General features: G+C 34.3%; 2 protein-coding genes across 2 annotated transcripts in view; one reads left to right on the top strand and one right to left on the bottom strand.

The window, feature by feature from the left end:
- Window positions 1-17,581, top strand: part of LOC136830106 (mediator of RNA polymerase II transcription subunit 15-like) — a 114,451-nt gene that overhangs the window by 31,789 nt on the left and 65,081 nt on the right. Inside the window, exon 2 of the mRNA XM_067089298.1 lies at window positions 5,751-5,799. The gene's annotated coding sequence lies outside the window, so the exon portion shown is untranslated. The remainder of the gene's footprint in view (window positions 1-5,750; window positions 5,800-17,581) is intronic.
- The window catches only part of LOC136830107 (transcription initiation factor TFIID subunit 3-like), a 43,487-nt gene that overhangs the window by 19,061 nt on the left and 6,845 nt on the right, over window positions 1-17,581 (bottom strand). The window lies entirely within an intron of this gene.

Raw genomic sequence — 17,581 nt, 5'->3', positions numbered from 1 at the left:
TTATTATTATTATTATTATTGTTATTATTATTATTATTTGAAAAAGGGAGCATCTTAAAGAAAACTGGATGAATATATATAAAAACATTCATAAACTGAAGACAAAAAAATCAGCAAAAGTGGGATATATATATATGTATATATACACACACACTTAAGCACTTATGTATGTATATATATACTATATATATGTATATATGTGTGTGTATGTATACACACATTTAAACAGCTATTGAAAAACATATGAAACGGCACTTTGATGAAAGCAGAATAGCCGTAAAGCACAGATAAGTTCAGGGCGACTTAGAAACTCGCTTTATAAGGCAAAACTTTCATCTAATCAAGTACCCACTACTTCTCCCTCCTTTCTCTCTGTGGGCCCACGGGGCAGCCTTTCCTAGCCTACCCTTGTGACTACCTGGCGAGGGGCCAGAAATGTTTCGGATACCTCCAAGTGACCAGGTGAGGTATACGGGTAACTTTGTAAATTCTCCCCCCCCCCTTCCCTTTTTTTTTTAGCATTTTTTCTTATTTCCCGTTTATCTGTATTTCCCTTTACTTCCTCTGACTTCTTCCCAGTGAACACCATATTCTGTAGGAGCTTAAATTCCTAGACAATGGCCCCTGTGGGCAAGTTCCATATGAATAGGTTTTATCTTCTGAATAATAATAATGATAATAATAATAATAATAATAATAATAATAATAATAATAATAATAATAATAATAATAATAATTTTGGTTTAGTTTTTTTTTTATTTTGGCCTTCGATAGGTGTCCCAACACCAGAGGTCAGCGGAGTGTTTTTTTTTTTTTTTAATGTGACATGAACTCTAAATCAGATTTTTTATAGCATTTGGCTGAATTTTGACATTATTTATTATTATTATTATTATTATTATTATTATTATTATTATTATTTAAATTTGTTGTTATTATTATTATTATTATTATTATTATTATTATTATTATTATTTTTTTTTTATTATTAGCGTACCAATGCTATCAACACTGATGGTACTGTAAGAGATGGTCGATTGGTGAGAAACGCTTCGCTGGGCGACGGCAAGTCTGAACGTTGTTAAATACAGAAAAAAATAGAAATGTGGAGATACATTGATTTTAATGTGTTATTATTATTTATTATTATTATTATTATTATTATTATTATTATTATTATTTTTTTTTTTTTTTTTTTTTTTTTTTTTTTGCGTATTGATGCTGTGACCTAACCTCCCAGCTTGTTGAAGTTGGTACAGCGTTCGGCTCACGTTTGCTAGGTTTGTAAGCCTTGGTTTATTGGTAAAAATACACTTACCGCTGTTGACCTTTGCTAGGTATACTGCTAATAGTGAGAGAGAATGAAACTACATTCAAATTTGACAGAAACATCGAAAGATCAAGCAAGAACCTAATAAGGAGAATCTGTCTCTATAATGCCCTAATCTAGTTTGATAGAAAGGGGTTTCTTAATACCTGAACTCCTTAGGGGGTTAGTGCCGTCAGTGCTGCTCACGCGGTGCACTGTTACCATTGCTGAAGGTTCTTTGCAGCGCCCCTTCGGCCCCAAGCTTCAACCCCTTTCATTCCTCTTACTGTACCTCCGGTCTTATTCACTTTCTTCCATCTTACTTTCCTCTATCCTCTCCTAACAGTTGTTTCAAAGTGCAACTGCGAGGTTTTCCTCCTGTTACACCTTTAAACCTTTTATTCTCAACTTCTCTTCTAGCGCTGAGTGAACCTCATAGGTCCCAACGCTTGGTCTTTGGCCTAAATATGATATTCCAGTTCCTTAATACCGTAATTGAAATTTAAAGCATATGATTTCCACATAATAAATAAGATGACAGGTAGTTTAAAAGTCAGGATTATTTCTGTAAACAAACAAATAAAAATGTGCCGAAGTTTCTTCAGCGCAATCGGGTTTTCTGTACAGTCGCTACAGCGTATAATCAAGGCCACCGAAAATAGATCTATCTTTCAGTGGTCTCGGTATAGTACTGTATGAGCCTCGGCCCAGGAAAATTTAACCACGGCCCGGTGGTGGCATATCCTATATCGTTGCAAGAAGCATGGTTATGGATAACTTTAACCTTAAATAAAATGAAAACTACTGAGGAGGCTAGAGGACTGCAATTTGGTGTGTTTGATGATTGGACGGTGGATGATCAACATACCAGTTTGCAGCCCTCTAGTCCCAGTAGTTTTTAAGATCTGAGGGCGGACAGAAAATGTGCGGACGGACAAACAAAACAAGCTCAATAGTTTTCTTTTACAGAAAACTAAAAGGGATACTATATCATAAAAAAAACAAAGCTCCTATTACCTAGAATTAAAAGCATATAACTAACTTGAGAATTCAGAGATATGATTCCCAGATCAGTGAGGTCAAAGCTGGTTATAAAAGTCGTATTTAATTCAGTAAATAAAGGCGATTTTATATATAAAAAACGTAAACTCACGTTACCAAGCATTAAGTGCGTGGCGTTTAACTAATTAAACCCCCGAGCAAAACGCGGGAGTCAGTTTTATCTCGGAATTAAATAAATGTGTTGAATTTCAGTCCGAAACTATAAGCGTTATATCTCTGGGGAGAAAAATGTGTAAGGGTTAAGTGCTCTTTTATTGGACTGCGGTAATGAAAGGGAAATGTGATCGTCTTATCTCGAAAATAATGCTTAGCATTAATTTTGGCTGTTGCAACTCGAGGGCAATTAACTGTGCTTTATTTGTCTCGCTTGCCGTATGAGTAAAATGCGTTGTTTAACTTTGACGAGAAATTATACTGTAGTCTAGAATGCAATGTTGTGCGTTGTTTAGATTGGCAACTGAGGAAGTAGAATTACAAATCAACCCTTATCTCGCTGTGAATCATGTGTGCGTTATTTCACACTGCGTCCCTAAATGTAAATTGCAATTAATATATTTTATTTCGAAAGCAGTCTAGTTTGCGTTATTTGAAGCCGGAAGTGTAATTACGAAAGTAATAGTGACCATTGTCACCCTGAAAATAAAATGCAAAAATTGCATGTGTATATATATATATATATATATATATGTGTGTGTGTGTGTGTGTGTGTGTGTGTGTGTGTATGTAAACATGTATATTATGCATATATTAGGATGAAGTAGTATGGCAACAGTAACGTAAACGCATATAAATATACAGTATATATATATATATATATATATATATATATATATATATATATATATATATATATATATACATGCATATGTACCTGTATATATATACATACTTATATACATATCCATTTATTAGGATGAAGTGGTATGGCAACGGTAACGTAAACACAAAGAATGTGGATGAAAATAAAGATAGAGATTAAAGAAAAGTATAAAAGAATATAGAGAGACATAAATATCAATAAATTACAGGAAAACGATTTTAGGGAAAAATAAATTTATATTGAAACATCCCAAGAATTTACATCAAAAAAGGGGAGTTAGATAGGAACCAAAAATTTGAACGAAATGAAACGTAAATAGTCACAAGCTATCAAGTAAGATAATTAATAGACAGTACGAGTCAAATAAAAGTAATAGATAAAGAAGCTTGAATACCAAGACAAGAAAAAATAATAAAAGCAAAAATAAAAACTAATTGAACGTAAAGAAAAAATAAGAAAGTTAAAAGACTATCAATAATCGTGAACCTAAGAGACAAGATACGTATACGTACCTTGGATTAAAGTATTTGTTAAGTGCATTTAAAAAGCCACGGGGAGGCGGGGGTGCTCTTCCCCCCCCCATCTTACCCTTAGTGGGGGTGGAGGGGGTACGAGTACACTGATCCATCGAGCGAGAAGCGGCTATTATAGAATTGCCTTGTGGTAACCAGAATCAAATGCTTGCGATAAGTAGTACATGTGCGATGACATGACCAGTTTAACGGTTCCGGATTTCGTAGAATTGTTTTAGTTTGGTGGTTAGTATTTTGCTCTTCGTATGTATGCGTTCACGCATTCGTGCATACTTGGGTATACATATGAGGTCATACACGTGTACGCTTATATATATATATATATATATATATATATATATATATATATATATATATATATATATATATATATATACATACATACATATATATATATATATATATATACACACACACTCACATATATGCATGCATGATGTATGTGTATGAATGTATATGTGTGACTACACATGTGTATGTATGCCTGAACATCCCTCTTTTTCCCTTTTTAGCATATCATACTTACCTGGGCCTCAAAAACGATGATAACGCACACATACAGAAAAACAAATGATTGATTTTATTTAAATGTTAATTCGGCGTTCGAAGTTAGTAAATAAAATTCCACCTACTGATACAGGATCTCTCTCTCTCTCTCTCTCTCTCTCTCTCTCTCTCTCTCTTCCGGTTTCCTGAGCAATTTGATCGATCTAGAGAATGTCAGTAATTTTGGCTTCAATCTCTTACGAGAGAAAGGATTGCGAAAGGTCTCTTGCCCTTAGTAGCCCTCTCTCTCTCTCTCTCTCTCTCTCTCTCTCTCTCTCTCTCTCTCTCTCTCTCTCTCTCTCAGGAAGACTGGTTTTGCTAACTTCTACTTAATACATTTCCGGCAATGCCTGACCCACCTTGTCCTCTCGTCAATGAACAATGACAGTGCAATGATGTTTAACATAACAAAAGGTATGGGCGATTTGTTCCACCTTTGCTTCAAAATGCCTAGCTTTATTGTTTTTCTTTCTCTCTCTCTCTCTCTCTCTCTCTCTCTCTCTCTCTCTCTCTCTCTCTCTCTAGCCGTGGCAAAAGTATGGGCGATTTGTTGCAAAATGCCAAGCTTTATTTTTTTTTTTTAACTTTTTTTTTTTTTTTTTTTTTTGATTTGTACCACCTTTTGCTTGTCTGTAGCGCAAAATGCCTAGCGTAATTTTTTTTTTTTCTTCTCTCTCTCTCTCTCTCTCTCTCTCTCTCTCTCTCTCACAGAATTATAATAATTTTAAGACCCGAATTTTCTAATTTTCAGAACCAGTACAAGAATCTATGCATATCATTGTAGGAGGCTCTTGTGTGTTTTATTGTTATAACAACTTTCGCTACTACCAGGTTTTGTAGTCCGGACGAGAATTAGAAAGAGCTTTCAATTTATTAAATATTAAATAATTTTTTTATTTTGTCAAAACTATATTCCATAATCTAATCAAAATAGTTTTACGAAAAATTTTCTGTTTAAAAAGTTTAATATATTAATGTTTTTTTTAAATTTATTTTGTCAAAATATATTTAAATAGGTTTTTATTTATTTTGTCAAAAATATTTTAATCGTTTTTTTATTTCTTTTGTCAAAAAATATTTTAATCGTTTTTATTTATTTTGTCAAAAAATATTTTAATCGTTTTTTATTTATTTTGTAAAAATATTTTAATTGTTTTTTTATTTTGTAAAAAAAATCGAATATTTTTTAAAATTTATTTTGTCAAAAAATAATTTTAATCGTTTTTTAAATTTATTTTGTCAAAACGATATTCCAAAATTTAATTGAATTTAATGTATTTCTTAAACTCGAGTAAAGATTTTCAATTAAATTGAATATCATGACTTTAATGTTTATATTTACAAGCTAAAATCTAATAACCAGTTTGTAATGGACATCATGTATTAATTTTGCTCACCATTCCCTATTGCCTTATCTTAATTAACCCCTATCAATTTGTGTAAGTATTCACTGATTGATTTGCATCTTTTATCACTTCAGGTCACGACGCGAGGGAAGAAGTGGGAACGCAGGACAATGAGACTACTGAGTAAGTACGAAAGAAATAAACAATAAGAATGATAAAAGCAGGAATGAGGATGGATGTCAGACGTCAACAAACAGTTCTCTGAATTTTTCTTCTTTGTGTAAACAGATAGTTCTCTGAATCTTTCTTCTTTGTGTAAACGTTTCCAAGTCAACTGTAGACTCGTTTTGCCCGCCTCGGCTCCTTCGCGGAAATGTGAATTTTTATAACAGTTTTCCTGCTGACCATGAGGCGGAAATTCATTAGAATTGTTATGGGATTTTCGACTCTTTGATATCATCTGAGTTGTTATGGGGATTTATTCCAGCCTTGGTTTTCTTTTTGAGAAAACAAGGATTTGCAAGTTACTTTGCAGAGATATGCTCTAGGTAGACAGTGTATATATATATATATATATATATATATATATATATATATATATATATATATATATATATATATATACATATATATATATATACAAGAAGGCACTAAAGCAGATCTTGGTACATGGTTTTCCTTTATTCATCAAGGTCTACGTTTTGAGATCCTTGTCTCATCCTCAAGGCTAAAAATACAAAGTAAATATATACATATATGTATATAATTTTTAATATATATTGATATATGATATATATATATATATATATATATATATATATATATATATATATATATATATATATATATATATATATATATACACACATATACACACACACACGTTTGTGTTTTTGTGTCTGTCCGTACAGCAAGAAGCAGTTTTCCTGAAAAGACAAAAAGCGTTTATGAGAGAAGAAAATGTACTTGTCGTTTTCAGCTTTTGAAAGCAACGTTTAAAACGAAACCCATTTTCGGGAAAGTGCTTTGACAGTTTCCAAACCACTCATTAAACCCGCACTGAAGTCTCACGACCTCATATTGGTCACATGTGAACATAACTTGACTTTTACTTCTGTCCCTTGACTCTCCGACCCTTTCTCGCATACACACACACACACACACACACATATATATACAGTATATACATAAATATTTGCATTGGTCTCTTCTGACTATCTGACAAACTAACGGCATCAAGGTGCACTTTTTTTTTTTTTATTTTGCTGCTCTGATCGCTTCATTTTTTTCTCTGCACTGATCTCATATTTTTACAGCACTCTGACACACTATTTTTCTTATTTTTTCACTGCATCGATCTGAACTTTTTTTTTTTTACAGCACTTTGACTTTCTATGTTTTTCTTATTTTTTCACTGCGATGATTTTTTTTTTTTTTTACAGCACTTTGATCTTTCCATTTTTCTCACAGCACCGATTTTTATTTTCCATAACTGCACTCTGATCTTTTTATTCTTGACAGCACTTTGATATTTTATTATTTTTTTTTTTTTTTGCCTGCTCGTGGCTGTTTTCATGCACGCCCAAAGCCCACACCTCTCGTTCTTCATTGGAGGGGTGGGTAGAGCTCTCGGCTATCACGCTGTTGGCCCAGCGTTCGACTCTCCGACCGGCCAGTGAAGAATTAGAGGAATTTATTTCTGGTGATAGAAAGTCATTTCTCGTCATAATGTGGTTCGGATTCCACGATAAGCTGTAGGTCCCGTTTCTATTAACCAATTGGTTCTTAGCCACGTAAAATAAGCCTAGTCCTTCGGGCCAGCCCTAGGAGAGCTGTTATTCAGCTCAGTGGTCTGGTTAAACTAAGGCATACTTATTCCTTTTACCGTACCTCCTCCGTTCATATTCTCTTTCTTCCATCTTACTTTCCTCACCCCTCTCCTAACAATTGTTTCAACATTATTTTCAGCGCTGAATGATGTCCTCATAAGTCCCAGCGCTTGGCGTTTGGCCTAAGTTTTGTATTCCAGCTCTTAAATGTGGGTAATTTTTACAAAGGTATTCAACACGTGACGAGTCTTACATGCATGAAGAGGAGAACGCTTGCAATTATTTTTATTTATTTCTATTTTCAATTATCTCTACGTAACGATAAATCGAAAGAGGGTCGACGGGAGAACACCCCTGGCCCCTCCCCACCCCCCTAAAAAAAAAAAAAGGAACCAGGAAGGCGGGTTTGAATCAAACGACCGACAAACAACCCATTAGCCCATATCTAGCCCAGAACCGAAATATAGAGCAGTTATGTATCTTTTAATTATACGTATAAAGTATATGTAATTATTGATAATATATTCGAACAAATATGATTATATATATATATTTTTAGATATTTTTATATGAAATTCTTTTTAAACTCATTTATTTATTTTTAGCTTTATATTTACATTTATATTACGGCATCAGTAATCGAGAATGTTATGTATTTTTAGATATTTTTATATGAAATCTTTTTTAACTTATTTATTTATTTTTAGTTTTAGATTTAAATTTATTATACGGCTCGTCAATAACCTAGATGTTGTGACGCCAGTTTTAATAGACGCAATCAATCAATCAACCCAAAAAAAAAGAGAATTTGGGGAAAGACGTGTAAAAATAGGAGTTCATTCACTCGCATGTAGGAAGACGCACGGCCTAGAACCTTATAGGGCCACAAATAGACTAAACAAACTTTAAGGAAGAATCTCCCCAGGCGCTGCCAAAAATATGGCCGCATGCAGACGTCAACAAGAAGCTCTCCCAGACATGCGCAGAGGCGCGCAAGCACGCGCGTGTGCATTCTTGAAAGCCGCAAAAAAAAAAAAAGTGGGGCTGAAAGCAAAAAGTTTTGGGATGAATAAATTGGGAAGGTGCATAAATTTGGAATAAATTTCTTTAATAGTGTAGTTAACGAAAATACTTCATTTTCTTCTAGCTTATATTTGAAAATGTATATAATTATTTATATAATTATTATTTATATAATTATTTATATAATTATTATTTATATAATTATTTATATAATTATATAGAAATTATATAATTTATGTAAATATATAATTATTTATATAATTATTATAATTATTATTTATTTAATTATTTATATAATTATTATTTATATAATTTATATAATTATTTTAATTAATTTTGTATACAGTAGGTGTCGTATTTCAGTTGCTTTTCGAGAACTCATATTATTTTCAGACATGAAATTCATTTTTTAAAAACTATTTTATTAACTAAATTTATTCCAAATATATGTATTTTCCCAATTAGTTCTTTCAGAATAAATTGGAGGAGTGCATAAATTTGGAATAAATTTTATAAATAAAATAGTAAAAAAAAATTTAATTTCATTTCTGAAATTAATGTAACAGTTCTCGAAAAGCGATTGAAATACAACACTTATACAAAATTAGTTTAATTATATAAATTATATAAATAATAATTATATATTTATATAATTTATATAATTATTATCTTTAATAAAATAGTTTGAAAAAAATGAATTTTGTATCTGAAGTTAATGTATCAGTTTTCGAAGAGCGATTGAAATACAACACCTACACAAAATTAGTTTGAATAATTATGTAAATAATAATTACATAAATAATTATATAAATTATATAATTATTATCTTTAATAAAATAGTTTAAAAAAATGAATTTCCTGTCTGAAATTAATGTAACAGTTCTCGAAAAACGATTGAAACATACTTATAAACATTTTCAAACGTAAGTTATAAGAAAATGAAAAAGTATTTGTAGTAAGTCGAGCGAAACGATAGATACAGGTGTCTTATTAGATCAGTGGTTCTCAACCTGGGGGGCGCGCCCCCTTTGAGGGCGTTAGCAATATCCGGGGGTGGGGCGCAAGCCCTAGGGAAAAATGAAAAGTTCTCTAATTATATTCATTATTCTCTTAATATTCAACCACGCATTCAAGATGTAGTAGCTAGGAAGCAGTGTCAAGTATCTCACTAAATCATTCCCAAAAGAATAAAAACACCCCTTCTCTTTCTCTTTTTATTAATTTTCCTTTAAATCTGGGAGGGAATTTTACTCTTAGATGGAAGGGGTGGGGGCGGCGTGGAGGGAAGGACCAACTCTTAGAGGGGGCGTGGTAATTAAAAGGTTAAGAACAACTGCATTAGATATAAAATTGTAGTACATGTATTACGAAAATAGTCTTTTTATAAGAATTTCGTTTCGCAAGTAATCGAAGTAATGTGAGGAATTTGTTCTTAAATCAATCCTTAAATGAACCTCTATCATCTGTCTTACAAAAACAAATATTTCAAATCGTTTTCATTAAACGAAGAGTCGAATAAATGTGGGATTTGTGCTATCAAATAAGTAAATCCCCGCAGGGGGGAGCGGGGTAGTACCGTAAGTGCACCTCATGTGGTGCATTGTAGGCATTACTTAAGGTTCTTTGCGGTGTGCCTTCGGCCCCTAGTTGCAACCCCTTTCGTTCTTTTTACAGTACTTCCTGTCTTATTCTCTTTCTCCCATCATACTTTCCACCCTCTCCTAACAATTGATTCATAGCGCAACTGCGAGGTTTACCTCCTGTTACACCTTTCAAACCTTTTACTGTCATTTTCCATTTCAGAGCTGAATGACCTCATAGGTCCCAGTGCTTGGCCTTTGGCCCAAATTCTATATTCAGTTCAATTCAGTCAAATAAACAAATAAATAAACGAATATAAGTAAAGAAGGCAGAGGTGATAAATTTATAACGCATCCATCAAACAAACAGTCGAAATAAAAGATGAACTCAGCTCTCAACGCCAGTAATTTCAGAGGACGAAACTGTGGTTCTAGGGGTTAACAGACCCTCCCTCTTTCCCTCCCTCCCTCTCCATTTCTGGGATGGGTGATGGAGGGGGAGGGGGAGGGGGGAGGAAAGAGGGCAAGGAATGACTCAAGCGTCTGCTATTTCAGAATCCTTTCGACTCAGACACTAAAAATGCTTGCTGGGGTTAGTGGTCCGAGTTGGGGGATCACGATGAAGTACCTGGGAGAATTTTTCGAAGTATTTGACTTCAAGTTGTCTTGATATGGATATTTGTCTTCAAATTGTCTTGATATGGATATTTGTCTTCAAATGGTCTTGATATGGGTATTTGTCTTCAAATTGTCTTGATATGGATATTTGTCTTGAAATGGTCTTGATATGGATATTTGTCTTCAAATTGTCTTGATATGGATATTTGTCTTCAGATTGTCTTGATATGGATATTTGTCTTCAAATTGTCTTGATATGGATATTTGTCTTCAAATTGTCTTGATATGGATATTTGTCTTCAAATTGTCTTGATATGGATATTTGTCTTCAAATTGTCTTGATATGGATATTTGTCTTCAAATTGTCTTGATATGGATATTTGACATAAAACTGCCTTGCAATGGTTAGCTGACATCAAGCTGTCGGCTTGCAATGGATATTGGACGTAGAATTGTCTTACTGTGGATATTTAACATTAAATTATCTTTCAGTGGATATTTGACATCAAATTGTCTTGAAATGGATATTTGACTGCAATTTATCTTGAAATGGGTATTTGATATTACATTGTCTTGCGATGGATATTTGACATCAAATGGTCTCAGTTTGAATGGAGGTTGAGGATTTTTTACATCAGATTGTATTGACATGGAACATATGGACATATAACATCAAACTGTCTTTAAATGGAAGTTGTAGATATTTGTCATCAAAATGTCTTGAAATGGAGCTTTTAGATATTTGGCGTCCAATTGTCTTGAGATGGAACTTATGGATAGTTTTCATCAAATTTTCTTGAGATGGAACTTATGGATATATGACATCAAATTGTCTTTAAATGGAATTTATGGATATTTGGCATCAAATTGTCTTTAAATGGAGCTTTTGGATATTTTTGGCATCAAATTGTCTTGACATATACTCATGGATATTTGACATCAAATTGTCTTGAAATGGAACTTATGGATATTTGACATCAGATAGCCGGATAATGGAAATTATGGATGTTTGACATCAAATTGTCATGAAATTGAACTCACGGATATTTGACATGACACTGTCATGAAAGGGAATAGTGGACATTTGATATCAAATTGTTTTGAAAATAAACTTGTCGATGTTTGACATCAGAATTTTTTAAAGGGACATGTGGATGTTCGGCATAAAAATGTTTTGAAAGGAAAGTTGCGGAAATTTGACAGCAGATTTATTAAAGGGAACTTATGAATATTTGACATCAAATTTTTGGAAAGACATCTCTGAATGTATGACGCGAGATTGTCTTGAAAGAACATATGGTTATATCTTGAAAGGGATTTGTGAAGGTTTGACATCAGATTGTCTTAAAAGGGGAACTTGTGGATGTTTGACATCAAATTGTTATGGAAGGGAAGTAGTGGATGCTTGGTGTTGAATTGTCCTGAAAAGTGATTTATTCCTGTTTCAGAACAAATTCATTTTGATTGATTAACTAAGGAAGATTGGAGTAGATGATAGTGATTATTATTATTATATTATTATTATTATTATTATTATTATTATTATTATTATTATTATTATTATTATTATTATTATTATATTATTATTATTATTATTATATACTTTCCTAACATTTAGTAATATCTTGAACCCTAAAGTGAGAAATAATTTTGTTATCTAGCTTAAATGAAACTTTAAAAACTTTTGTTTCAAATTTTAAAGACTGATGTAGACTCGAAAGCCTTCTTCATAGATTTTATTATATCAGGACTAAAATCATCGCGGATTTTGTACTTCATTTCTACTAGAAATATTATCATTAACAGTAGATGTAGAAATATCAGCGGCAGCGGTAGTTATATAGTGCTAGTATCAGCTTAATACTTGAATCTTCATTCTTCACATTAATACTGTTATTCGTCTCGACTGACAAATGAACAACAAACTGAAAAGCCCAACGCCTCTACAGAAATTCAGCCTGACAATTAATTAAATCATCTGGATAAACAGGTTAAAGTGTGCAATACTTATTCAGAGAGAGAGAGAGAGAGGTGTCACATAGGTAATTACTTAGGTATTTTATGACTGATTAACTTCCATCAGATACTTAACGAGAGAGTGAGCGGAAAACTTATCGAAAGGGAAAAATTTTAGGTATTTTGGTAGTTGTACCCCGAGTCTCTCCCCTCCCTAGTTTTAGGGCAGGGTCACGAATAACGTCCCAAAGGAGAGAGAGAGAGGGGGAGAGAGGGAAACGTTAACTCTATGCAAAATACTTGGCAGAGTTGACTTAGAGTCTTAAAAGGAAGCAAATATTTCCGAGAGGCAACAGCGACTACTACAGGGGGACAGATGGCCGAGTGGTTAGGATTAAGTCATAGATTTCGGTGCTTAAACGACGCTTTCCCCCTCCCCCCTCTCTCTCTCTCTCTCTCTCTCTCTCTCTGTATTCTGTAGTAGTCTGTGACGGAGCAAGTTCGGTAGCCTATTCATTTGCGTCGATGGACGTTTTTGTCATGTCAGTTTATTGTATTAATCTCTCTCCCCCCTCCTCCCCCTCCTCCTCCTCCTCCTCCTCCTCCTCCTCCTCCTCCTCCTCCTCCTCCTTCAAGTTCCGTATGTTCTTTGACACCTTCTCTTCCCCATCCCTTAGCTCTTACGGACCGTAGTTGCAAAACACATATGTTAGTTCAGTGCTTAGCAACGGCCCCCACCCCTGCCCCCCGCTTTTTTATATCCACCTCCCGTATTGGGACCTATTATAATGCAGAAAGATGCCAGAGAGAGAGAGAGAGAGAGAGAGAGAGAGAGAGAGAGAGAGAGAGAGAGAGAGAGACCTTCGTCTCACTCCCTTGTTGAAGTGACCTATGATGTAACAAACACAAAAGCGAGAAAAAGGTTGAAATTCAGGTGTTCAGACTGCCTTCTCTCTCTCTCTCTCTCTCTCTCTCTCTCTCTCTCTCTCTCTCTCTCTCTCTCTCTCCCTGGTGAGACTAACGTTGCAATGCAGACGAGAGAGAAAGAGAGAGAGAGAGAGAGAGAGTGTGTGAGTGCGAGAAAAAGAGAGTAATGCTTGTCTGGGATTAAGGCGTTTCATGTTTTTGCTTAACGGCGTCGTTCCTGTGTTTGTTGTGTGGGTATCTGTGTCGTTAACGCGTGTCTAATCGGTAGGGCAATTATCATCCCAGATGCGTCCTTTGTTAATGGCTCCCATTGATCTCCGAATGACCGCGGGCACTTGGGGCATTATCGCGAAAGCAACTGCCCCCCATTTTTCTTTAGAGAAGTGTAACTCAAAGGGAACTCCGGGGGAATATGTTTTTTTTAAGTCCGTGCTCTGAGAATTATAGGAGTGCAGTAATAGCTTCCTTGATTGTTCGCATTCAGAAGGAATTCTCTTAATTTCACTAATGCTGAAGTTTTGTTTTCTGAAGGATTCAGGATTTTCTCATGTGACGAAAAATGTTAAGTGTGACGAAAAATGTCGAGTGTGGTGGAAATTTTCCAGCATGACGAAAATTCCCCCCAGAGTCGTTTTTGTGTGATTAAAGAATTGAGACTCCTTGGGGGGTAGGGCCCCTCGGCCCCTAGCTGCAACCCCTTTCGTTCCTTTTACTGTGCCTCTCTTCATATTCTCTTTTTTCCATCTGACTTTCCTTTACCCTCTCCTAACAATTGATTCATAGTGCAACTGCTTTGAGGTTTTCCTCCTGTTACACCTTTCAAACCATATTCTGTCAGTTTCCGTTTCATTGCTGAATGACCTCGTCGGTCGCAGTGCTTGGCCTTTGGCCTAAATTCTATATTCAAAGAATTGACGGTGATGAAAATTGTCCTGTTATTTAAAGAAAAGGAAGAAATTTTTAATTTTCAGCAGTGAAAATTCTCCAGTGCAATAGAAATGCTTTCACTGATGATTGTTCGCTTTCAAAAGGAATTCATCTTTTCCCATGTGATGAAAAATGTCGAGTTGGTGAAAATTTTCCTTAGTTGAAAAATCTATCCTCTGCGATTAAAGAATTTGGGATAGTGAAAATTTTACTGCTGTTTAAAGAAAATCTTACCGATGAAAATTTCCCGGTATGATAAAAAATATTCTATGATGAAATATTGTCCTATAAAATTGAAAAGTGATATGAAGAATTCCTTATATAATTTAAGATCCTTTTATTCGCGTAATCACATATGATAAGAGACCAAATGTTTCTCCTTTCTTGCTGTTGATTGATTGCCAGCACGGGCTCTTGCTTGAAGGGCCGGTATCTCCTAATTTACTCCTGTTACTCTGAACCATCATTTTCCACAAGAGACTTGAACAATCATTTTCACGTATGGATAATTATATAATTTGATAATTGATACAAATAACATTATAACCATCCATGCTTGGTAAAGCACTTAATTTATGCAGGTTTGAGATGACATTAAAGCTTTATACAAGAAGAGTTAGAATATGAACTGTATTAAAGTTTTATTCAAGAAGAGTAAGTCTATGAACTATCATTAGCAACAAGGCCCTTGAAGTAATGTAACTTAACTACTTTTGTCAAGTAATATAATCATCAGATTTTTTTTTTTTTGTAATGGTAAGTTGCTTTTTATGTGTTGTGTTGCTTTGGTTACATTTTCCAGTTCGTTCACTGGAACTTCAAAAGTTCAAGCGAAGAAAAATGCATTATTACCCTAATACTATTCTTCGTGCATTTTGATTCATTTTTATCTATTGAACAATTTATTACTTCATTTATTTCTTTGTTAATAAGTGAGATCTCTTCTTTCTCTATTTCCCTTTACCTCCTCTTACTTCTTCTTAATGATCACCTTATCCTTTGGAGGCTTGAATTTCGAGTCAGTGGCCCCTTTGGTGGGCTTGTTTCGTATGAATAGGTTTCATCTTATGAATAATAATAAGTTTCATCTTATGAATAATAATAATATTTCCTTAATTGCTAGGCAGTTTGATTTTTTTCTCCTTATACTTGAGTAATACCTTTAGATTCTCGCATTTCATATACGCTCTCGATCTCTCTGTATTGCTTGCTGTTCAACCACTCTAACCCCTTCTTTCCACTGTCTTATGCACTGAGTGACCGAAAGTGCCTCAAGTCTTGGCTTGACAGCCTAAATTTCTTAAGAGCCTCCTTTCATGTTCATGTTAAGTGTTACAGTTATCTGGCAGACATTATCATTTGTCTTTATTATTATTATTATTATTATTATTATTATTATTATTATTATTATTATTATTATTATTATTTTATTTATTTATTTATTTTGTCTATCACAGTCATCCTATTCGACCGGGTGGTTTTATAGTGTGGGGTTCCGGGTTGCACCCTGGCTCCTTAGGAGTCCATCACTTTTCTCACTATGTGCGCTGTTTCTAGTAGCACACTCTTCTGCATGAGTCCTGGAGCTACTTTGACATCTAGTTTTTCCAGATTCCTTTTTAATATTATTATTATTATTATTATTATTATTATTATTATTATTATTATTATTATTATTATTATTATTATTATTTTATGATGCGCAGACATTAAGAATAAAATGTTCATTCATGAAAAATAAGAAAGAGAGTCAGGAGAAGAGAGAAGTAGTAAAGTTATAAATGGAAACTACTAATGAAGAAATATTGACAAAAATAACAAACAAACAAATGCGTAAATAAACGGCAGTTTAGGCATAAGACCGAAAAGAAAGAAATAAAAAAAAAAAAGAGTTGAACTTGAGAGAGGAATAACATCATTTATAAAAGATAACCCTAAGAATTAATGTCTCATATTGCAAAATTTTCACCTTATAAACAGGCATGATTGAAAGCCGTGTCCTTTCAGCCCGAGGTTTGTTTACGGTGAATATCCACTTCTAGGTTGTATTATTATATAAATATTTTGCCGTATGAAGGTTATTGAATACTCGGGACACTTGACAGTGCCCAGGAATTCTGTTCGTGAAGACAATTTGTTTACCGGTTTATTATCTCGTACGTGCGCACTTGCTATATAAAAATTCCTGATAATATCCTTTTGTGTGTATTTCAAACAATTTGATATTTTTCTCAGCTCATAACTAACGCCTTTGTGTCTTCCTTTGTATGTTATGGAGATCATATGTTCCTATTTTTGACGGGGATATTTGAACCGCTCGTTTACCGAAAGTATTAAGTAAAGTGGGTTTGTAATTCTTTAAATCAATTAGAAAAATGGGGCTGTCTCTATACCTGGCACCGCTGGGTTTTGCTTTGATTGTGTCCTTGTTCTTCTATATTATAAATCTATTTGCACTAAGACACACGAATAAAATATCCCACTGCGTGACGTATTTCCCTGAATCGCTTTTTTTTTTACACCTCACGGTGACGCTGGTCCTTCCTAGTCTAGCCAGCATGGCCTAATTCATGAGCGACTTCGTTAACTTCCTGTCGTCTTCAAGTGACGTCGGTTACGAAAATGCAACTTGAAAGCGAGGTCTTTCCCCTGATGTCATTGTGACTTCAACTGTTCAAGTCCTTGTGTGATCAAACAGAGAACTTCAGATGACCTTTCTTAACAAGCAAGAGCGCTGTCAACTTCGAAGGCTGAGGCTCAACAAGACATCAGCACAGCTTGAAGTGACGTCAGGTGGCCAGGTCATTGCCTTGTCAGGATCAGCCAAGTGAGGTCATTGCTAATTGGGTAAACAAGAACATGACATCGAGGACAATGTTTGGGGGACGTCAGGGGGAGATGTCACTCTACAAAGGCTAGGCCACATGAACAAGACATCAAAACCGCTTCGGTGAGCTAGGGACGTCAGATGGTCAGGTGTTTGTTCTGCCAGCCAAGCGAGAGAGAGAGAGAGAGAGAGAGAGAGAGAGAGAGAGAGAGAGAGAGAGAGAGAGAGATGTCATTTCGAATGCTAAACAAGAAAAAGAGACATCAACCACTACATCA

Source organism: Macrobrachium rosenbergii, chromosome 46 (assembly GCF_040412425.1).
Source record: "Macrobrachium rosenbergii isolate ZJJX-2024 chromosome 46, ASM4041242v1, whole genome shotgun sequence".
Lineage (NCBI taxonomy): Eukaryota > Metazoa > Arthropoda > Malacostraca > Decapoda > Palaemonidae > Macrobrachium > Macrobrachium rosenbergii.
This window is presented reverse-complemented; position numbering and strand designations above follow the sequence as displayed.